This window comes from Etheostoma cragini, chromosome 1 (assembly GCF_013103735.1).
Source record: "Etheostoma cragini isolate CJK2018 chromosome 1, CSU_Ecrag_1.0, whole genome shotgun sequence".
NCBI classification, from domain to species: domain Eukaryota; kingdom Metazoa; phylum Chordata; class Actinopteri; order Perciformes; family Percidae; genus Etheostoma; species Etheostoma cragini.
Genome location: NC_048407.1, coordinates 3,125,577 through 3,134,894, shown reverse-complemented (window position 1 = coordinate 3,134,894; position 9,318 = coordinate 3,125,577). Strand labels below are relative to the sequence as shown.

Sequence of the window (9,318 nt, the reverse complement as noted above, 5' to 3'; positions counted from 1 at the left end):
ACATTATGAGAAAACAATAGGGAGAGGGGGGAGAAAAAAGGAGGAGAGGAGGGGGAGTCAGTAGACAGACACGACAAGAGGCCTCGGTGACAAGCTCTCCCCAGACCCGCGGCTCTATTTCTTTCAAACCCTGCCAAACTTTTGAAGAGGTTCCCTTTTCTCAGCTTATAAATCGCCTCCCTATTTGCTCCATCAAAAAGAACACGCTCACACACACACACACACAGTATGCACACACCTCTCCAGATTGAAGAAATCTTGGCAGATCCCCTCTGACAGGCAGGCAGGAAGATCAGAGTGAGGTGAATGATGGAGAGCATGGCAGAGGCAAGAGGGATGGAGGGGCGAGGGATAACAATCAAATGAATGACAGAATACAGGTGTTTGGGTTTGCCAGACAACCTATCGGCTGCCTCCACTCCCTCCAGCAGCCGATGGTATCAGACTCTTCCACCGTTATTGGCCGCCAGTCTCAAGAAGCCAGACAAGGGATGATAAGCTGAAGAGCAGAAAGGGGGGGGGGGGAAGAGGAGGCCAGGGGGAGGAAAAGGTGTTTGACAATGAGTGAGAGGGCGAGGGATCGTCTTTAGGAACACCCCTCCCTCTGCTGCTAACATTTGGCTGAACTTTCAAATGAGATCCTCCCTCATGACATCTCCTCTGTCAGAAAGAGAGAGACTAAGCAAGTCCAGAAAAGGAGGTGGCCTAGAGAGGTAACATTCAAACAATAGAAAGAAAAAGGACAGGGGTGAGGTCAGCTTGGTGTACTGAAAGAGGTGGTAGGTAAGGAAATTGGGGTTAGGAGAAGAATTGGAAGGCTTTCAGATTTTTCAGTCAAAGTGAGCTAAAGATGAAGGTTAAAACTGAAGAGCAACGTTTTGGGTGAGTTTGTGCCAAAGCCTCTAGTTATAGAATAGAAAAGCAACTTTGCAAAGGTCTTAGAAATGCATATTGACTTCCATATCTGGCAACAAGTGGGAGCTTAGTCTATCTGAGTGAAAGCCCAGCGCTGCCATTAATCACCCAGCGTCTGTATTGCAGGAAAATGGATACATTTAGATGCTATATCAAAACTTTGAAATAAAGTGAAGTGAAAAGGTGCAACACATACCACAATATTGTGATGGGCAGGTTTAACCCTTGTGTTGTCCTCGGGTCAAATTGACCCGTTTCAAAGTCTTATATCAGAAATATGGATTTTTTTTTCAACCAAATTGCCCAAATATAACATTGATGATTCCATGCAATATTTTTCAGGTAAAATTAATAATTACTTTCATTCGGGTGCATACTTTCGGGTGTTTTATTTAATCTTTAATCGTTTTTTTTTTTTTTAATTTTATGAATTCAAAACAGTATCCGGACTAAACTTTGACATATATCCATCTGGGATCCACTCAACATCCTCTGATCTTAACTATTAGCCAAAATGATTCATAGTTTCTGCCTTGTTAACTAAAAACGAACGTATAATTTGATACAAACGAGTTTTTTTGACCATGAATTCCAAGAATAAGTATAAAACCTATTATTAAACCAGCTCAGGTTTTTAAAAAAGCGAAAAAAGTGACAAATTAATTTTAAAAAAACGTCCAAAACATTGGAAAAGCACAAGAAAAATTAAATTTTGACCTGGAAGGGCAAGTTCATGGTTGATGGGAAGACAACACAAGGGTTAAAGGACAATTCTGGCGTAAAATGTCATGGAAAAGTTTTCAGCTAACTGCTAGTTAGCTTGTAACGCTAGTAGTCGGATATGGTAAAGAAAAAAGAAATTACTATTTCTATACCACTAACATAATGAGGGTCCCTACATGTAAACCAAGCTATTTCCCCAAGCAAATACCAAGAAATAGGTCGGAGCAGTTCGTCTTTCAACAACATATTCTTTCAACAAAATGTACTTGAACTTAACGCATTAGTTACTTTTTGTAGAAACTAGTTCAATTATAATTTGTAACAGAGTATCTAGCTTAGTTACTTTTTAAAAGTGACTTGCCTAACACTGTTGGAGACTAGTCGGCAAAAGTCACGGGGTCACCCCATGCCTTCATTTAAACCGGTGGTAGCATGTTGTATCGTGCTAAGCTAACCAGAAGTAAGGGATGGTTAGCGTGAGCATTACCATTAGCGTGTGGGCTTGCATCAGTGAACACATGGTTTGTCATTTTATTTCAGTTCATTTAAGTATTAGTCGAAAGACAAAAAAATCATGGTTGGACAAATACAACACATATACAATTAATTTCAAGTCATTTATTTTCATTCACCTGTTCTCATTTCAAGCAGGGATCTGGGTCGAAATGACAAACAGGAAGTGATAGAGTCTAGAGTAATTTACAGAGGGGAAGACCTGGAATGGTCCAAGTGTCAGCCAGTACAGAGGGGTGTACAGAGTGCATGGAGTTCTGTTTTGAGAAGCTTGTTCCGCATGTATCAGTTCCTTTTTTGATTTTACAGTTGAAATATGGTGTATTCATGAAGCCAGAAATGTTTGGGAATGGTAAATTAACACAATGGTGTATGATTGATTTCCAATTAACTTTGGTTTGTCTTGTAGGAGGGGCTTCTGCTATAAAGGAAGGAGGCTGAGGTTCCTCTAGAGAGAACAACTTTGGCCTGGAAGGGTGCGGGTGCGGGTGCGGGTGCGGGTGCGGGTGCGGGTGCGGGTGCGGGTGCGGGTGCGGGTGCGGGTGCGGGTGCTAGGCCCCAGGCCCCAGGCCCCAGGCCCCAGGTCCCAAATCCCAAATCCCAAATAGTCAGGGCCTGATTTAGCCATTTTTATATTAGTTTGTGATGATAATTTCAATTGTTATTATTTAGTCTCATGTTTTTTATATCATGTAATTTTGCAATAAGTCATGCTGGCAATACTGCACTTCCATGTGATTGATAAAGATATAAATCAAAGCCCCGGGTGGAGAACTCCTGAGTCCATTCCTCCTCTTTCCGCCACGGGGCTAAAAATGTCAACTCCCTAGTTTGAGTGAAGCATACTGAGGCCTTTTCAACACATTTTTCATGATTTAACAGAAGTTGATGGTTACACTAGTGAGTGTGCACTGTGTATGAATTATTGAAAAAAGGAGAAAAGTCAGGGAAGTCTTTGTTGATTCTTCCCTGTTGTCATAGCACATGAAGTTATCACCTTGTACTGCATGCCATTATGTAGATAAGAAGGAAACTGTTTAACTGCACAGAGATAGGCGAACAAAACCATCCCGCATGGCAAGAACATGAGCATTTAGCTTGAAGAAATCAATTTGGATAAAACATTGACCCCAGTAAAGATTAGAGACATAAACAGAAGAGAAGCAAGATACACATAATCCCCTTTTTCATTCCATTTTTCTTTGCCGCTGTATTTCCTTTCTCTCTACTGAATGCTAATTATTTTGTGCAGCTTGCCAAAGCTCACAATAGATAATCTGTATGGTAATAGAACGGCTTGAGCCCAACTTAACACATGAAAGTGTCAGAAAGTTAGTCGGAATACAAAAAGAAAAGAAAAGAGCGAGAGAACATGAACATGAATCCCCTGGTCTCAAAAACCCTGCTCTGAAATTCAGAGGTATTCATTTCTAATTCCACATTTTTCATGTTCAGATGTTCAGAAAAGAGGACTAATAGCTGAAATTATATTTGGAAATAATTCATGCGGAGTGGACTCCCTTTGAGCACTGGAGGGACCCGGCTCTAATTCATCAGATGGAATCAGATAACAGCTCTGTGATATCTGTCTTTTAAAACATCTGCTGCTTGCTCAACGTTTCACCAGGGAACACGTTTAAAAGAAAATATGACCGAAATGACAGAAAATCAATCAGGCCACAGCACAGATAGGTGTCGGCACATTCCACGGTACCGACAATAGTATTATGTCCATTTCTCACATGGCTGTGCAGGCAGTTGTAGTTTGTGTGATTTATCAATTATAAAACGTTTCCTATATCACTCCCATGTCCCATTTACCAAGATAAATTGACAAATTGAACCCATGTACTACCATCATTGATGTGAATGCCATAGAGGGTAGGCAACCACATTGCTACAATGTCATATTTGACATTTTTGGCATTGAGAAATAAAACAATTGACATGACGGTTAAGAGGTAAATTTGTCTCCAAATAAAAATCTCCGAAACTTCTTAACCACACACCACACTTTGGTGGGTCTGGCTTACTGGAGTACATGGGACAAAGCTTGACATGGATGTCTATCCCCTTCCGCTATCTCCAATACTATTAGGCCACACCCCCGGCCTCCACCTTGCCCCCCCCCCTCTCCTCCTCAGAAGCTACAGACTCTTAAATGGCACAAACTAAGGGAAGCTCATTGTGGGACTGGCTCTAGTGGCTGGAATTCTGCACCAAGGCTGACTTTTGGGAAAGAGACTTCAGATACAGTATTAGGGGACCACCAAAGTCTATATAGAAGACTTCAGATAAAGTATTAGGGGACCACTAAGGTCTATATAAAATACTTCAGATACAGTATTAGGGGACCACTAAGGTCTATGTAAAAGAGACTTCAGATACAGTATTAGCGGACCACTGAGGTCTGTATAAAAGACTTCAGATACAGTATTAGGGGACCACTAAGGTCTATGTAAAAGACACTTCCGATACAGTATTAGAGGACCACTAAGGTCTATATAAAAGAGACTTCAGATACAGTATTAGGGGACAACTAAGGTCTATGTAAAAGAGACTTCAGATACAGTATTAGGGGACCACTAAGGTCTATGTAAAAGACACTTCAGATACAGTATTAGGGGACCACTAAGGTCAATATAAAATCATCCAAAGAGCACCATGTCATGGGACCTTTAAGAGCAAGTGCATGGGTTGACGACTGACAAGGTTTCTCTTAATTGTTCGTATTTTCATGCATTTTACAATCAGATACAAAATACAGGACATTCAATAAAATGCATGAAAATTCATGTTTACCTGGTAACTAGCCCTAACAATCATGCCCATCCCCTAATGTTATTATACAAGCAATATGTTGTTCACTACTTATATAACCCTTTGGCTCAGCTGTGAGCCAGAAAGCAAAGCCAATAACATTGTGTAAAGTTGGCAGTTGGTAAATAGGATTTTAAAGTTATTTTTCACAACAAGACACGCTAGCTATCCAGCCATGTCATTGTCCCTTAAATCAATATCAAGATTTAAGATGAAAGTTGATCAATGGGATACAGTGTAACTTAAGAAGGAGAGTGTTTGCAAATTTCTTCTTGCATATTGTGTGTTACAGTCGTCCAAAGCTCTGAAGGCCGACGTGTTACACAAAATTGTAAACAAAGGCACGTTCATTTAGTACGGTAAACAGACAGTTTTGCTCTAACTACTTGGTTATAACCTGGATGCCAGTCAAACTAAACCCCGCCCACAACATTTCCGGTTGTGAAGTTTGGTCTGGACTTGATCCGGACCATCCGGAGCTTTTCGGACCAATCAATTTCTCAGGGCGTGCTTCATGCGATGATGGACGGATGATTGACGGAGAATTGAGATGTGTAGATTCCGTCAGCGCGTCTATTATACAAGATACTGTACATCGACGCATGAGAACAATCAAGGCATTTGTTAATCGGAAAGATGGTTTTGGCGTCATTTCCACGGGATTCGGCAAAATTTCAACAACGTCAAATGCTCCATTGCTCTGATTGGTTGTAGGTCTAGCCAATTAAGTGCAGTTACATAATCACAACTGACTAGAATCTGAGTATGACGACATCAGGCTAACTTAATAGGTGTCCATCAACACTTTGTAACAGACAACCTGCAGCTAGAATAGAGTATTCACCATGACGGTGGTCTAAATCAAGTAAATTGACCCCTCCTAGGAGAAATGTTAGCCTAAAAGTGTGATGTTAGCATATGTAAAATGCCTGCAGTGCATGTTAAGAGTGCGGAAGCTGTCTTACCTTGAAACCGGTGCTTCTTCCTCACCAATTTCTCAACAAAACTATCCACCATCTTAGTCAAATTCAGGACTGGGACCAGACCACAACCAAGACTCACATAGCTTACTCTCTCAGCACTTTTAGCTCAAAGACAGGTTTCCTTCTTGGAGTGATGAAGAACTCGCACCCTTTAGTTTTTTTTACTGATTTTGATTTGAGTTCCACTTGTGTGAAAAACATTGAAAAACACAACAGTACACAGAACTAATTAAATTTTTACCCCAAAGTACAAAAATAACCACATTATATGATGAATCGGCAGAAATTAATTATGCCCTTTATTCATTATGGGCTAAAGGAATTAATGGGAAATAATGAGTGGGGGGGATTTAATATAGGGATCTTGTTTTGATTGTAGTCTACATTTAGAAGTGCTGTGTGTGTGTGTGAAGATCCTCCCCATGCTTTGTGGCTTGTTTAGCCTATAATATTAAGAGAGAGAGACAAAGAACAGGGGCAAAAAAAGGAGGTAACAAAGAGGGCGGGGGGGGTACGTCTCCTTCCCCCCCATAACTACCTACAAAGCCCGCTTTGTTAATTAGCCCATGCCGCGTCAGCGTTTTCACACCTTTTGGAAATGCCTCATCACAGGGAGTTCTTACATGTTTGTTAAGGTGGACACGGAGGAGAAGGAAAAAGGAAGTGAGGAAGCTTGTGTCCTCGCTTGAGTTATGTTCTGAAAGTATGGTGTATGGCAGGGAACTTTTTGGAGTATTTCCAAAATTGTAAAAGTCTAAACCCAAATCTAACATTTTATTAGCAATTATAAATCCCCACTGATGATAGGCTTACTGGCCCATAGGTGAGGTCGTCACTTAGATCCAGTGTCCACAGATCCAGTTCATCCTAAGGATTCAGTGTGCTACATGCAGAGGTGGAAAAAGTACCAGTGTACTCAAGTAAAAGTACCAATACTTTGATGAAATATAACCCGATCTAAAAAATGACTCAAGTAGAAGTAGTTCATTTAAAATGTACTGGTTCTTAGTTATATAAAAAAATTAATGTGCAACTAATATGTTTTTAATTAAAGAAAAATCTACGAAAATCTATAAACATCTATACAAATGTGTTCACATGTAATAACAACATCACACATGTCATACATACACATACAGTACATATGTTTACATGAATATTTATTGTCACTATTATTTATTCATGATTCTCGATTTCAGAGTTGTCCATACTGTTCACATTGTGATATAATACATATATAATAACATAATATTTGTTCTAGCATCGTATTTATGAGTTACTCCTGCATACTTTGCACTCTTCATTGCACTACTGTCTCAACCTGCGTAGTGTGTATACATTAGTGTGTATGCATTGTTTGTTTTGCATCCAAATCCAAATTCCTCATATTGTATGTGTCCTCATGCCTGGCATATTAAACTGATTCTAATTCTGTGAATGTTCACAGCCCAGATCAGCAGGTAGCTTCCACACACCTAGCTAATTAGCATGTATGAGCTAATTAGATGTATGTGGATTCATTTAGCCAATGTCCTACATAGAGATAGGAACTTTCCTTAAAATCATCTTTCAATGCAAATCAAACCAGCTGTTACCAGCTGCTATCTGAAATGACACCATGCCAATCTCTTTGCATGGTGAAGGGTATGGGTATTTTTTTTTTGTTTACTCAGTGACGGATAGGATTTGTAATGCAGCCTACTTCACTCAAAAGTTAATCAAGATGATGTGAAAAACTAGCCTACTTGAAAAATACAAAGTACACAACAAAAATACGCAATACCGTAACGTGAGTGAATGTATTTTGTTATTTTTCACCCCTGGCCACATGTATGTTTTAACAAAAATACATGATTTACAAAATCATGCCAACAATTTTGTGTGTGTGTGTGTGTGTGTGTGTGTGTGTGTGTGTGTGTGTGTGTGTGTGTGTGTGTGTGTGTGTGTGTGTGTGTGTGTGTGTGTGTGGTATTGACGGGAATTGGAAGTTGGCTGTGTATGTCTCTGTGGTTGTATCTGTACCTATAGAAATAAACATGAAATGAAAATGTGTGTGCGTGCGTGCATGTGTGTGTGTGCGTGTGTGTGTTTGTGCGTGTGGTATGGATGGGCATTGGAAGTTCTCAATTCTATGTATGTCTATATGGTGGCATCTGTACCTATTCAATTAAACATGAAATGAAAATGGGTGTGCGTGCGTGCATGACATGGTGTGTGTGTGTGTGTGTGTGTGTGTGTGTGTGACACTGAATAGGCCCAGGCCCCTCCGCTTGTGTATAAAGGCGGTACATGTGTCTCACTTCTTAAGCGGCCCGCTAATCACACAAATTATTGCTTCCAATTAGCGCTGTGGTAGTAATTAATTCCCCCACTATCACATCAGTTAGAGCGCTTTCACACCATGGCACCTGTTTCCCCCCCCAAATCCCGCCAACCCCTGTTTGTTTATTCCACGGACATTATTTTCACTCAAAGGTTTAATGAATACTTTCAGTTGTATGCCACTGGTGCAGGGGGGGGTTGAAGGCACCAACAGGTCCTGGACAATGGGACTACAAAGCAGTGCTGGGGAAAACTCCCACAGAGAAGGTTTCTTGCACTAACACTGCCTGCGCCCCTCCTTTCCTCCTCCACCTCTCTAATATGGATTAATAAAGTGATAACGCTCTTTGTTAATTAATATGAGCGTGCAGTACTAATTACTTTGCTGTACGACAAGCAAGCTGTTGAACCCGTAAAAAGGAACGGTGTCAGATCGGGCTGGCGATGCTACGACGCTGGGGCTGTGTTCTGACTAGTAATAGAGTACAGAGGGCAGACAGAGGGAGAGAGAGAGAGAGAGAGGAGGGAGAGAGCGAGGTTTGTGGATAATCACAACGCAATCAAGTAGCTGTGATATTCAGAAGAGCTGTTGAATATGCAGAGGAAGATAGGGCGTGCCAGTCGACAGTCGGTGGCAGGCCCTGCCGAGACGTGGAGCGGAGCAACCGGCGAGCACTGATCTCGGCAGATTCATATACGAAATGTGACTTTTTTTGGCAGTTTTGATACTGCAAAAAAGGCCAATGCTCACTCCAGAACTTTAGCTAAACTGGAGTGGATTCTATGTCAGCTATTGGAGGATAGGATTTCATTTTTCTGATGACAAGCGGTTAACACTTGTTCCACTGGAAATGGTGTTAAGTAAAAGTATTAATCTGTTGGAGATCATTTTGGTCAACTGACATAAGAAGATACTGTAACTACGACAATAATCAACAAACACATATACTGTGTATTTGTATACATTTGTGTATCGTTGCATTGTACCTGTACATGTGTGATGACAATAAAGTTGAATCTAATCTAATCTAATATGTATAAA

General features: G+C 40.7%; 1 long non-coding RNA gene across 1 annotated transcript in view; it reads left to right on the top strand.

Moving 5' to 3' along the window:
- The first annotated feature begins 1,298 nt into the window (after positions 1-1,298).
- Positions 1,299-9,318, top strand: part of LOC117946660 — a 28,344-nt gene continuing 20,324 nt past the window's right edge. The window contains exons 1-2 of the long non-coding RNA XR_004657074.1: positions 1,299-1,566; positions 8,481-8,490. This is a non-coding gene — a long non-coding RNA (uncharacterized LOC117946660). The remainder of the gene's footprint in view (positions 1,567-8,480; positions 8,491-9,318) is intronic.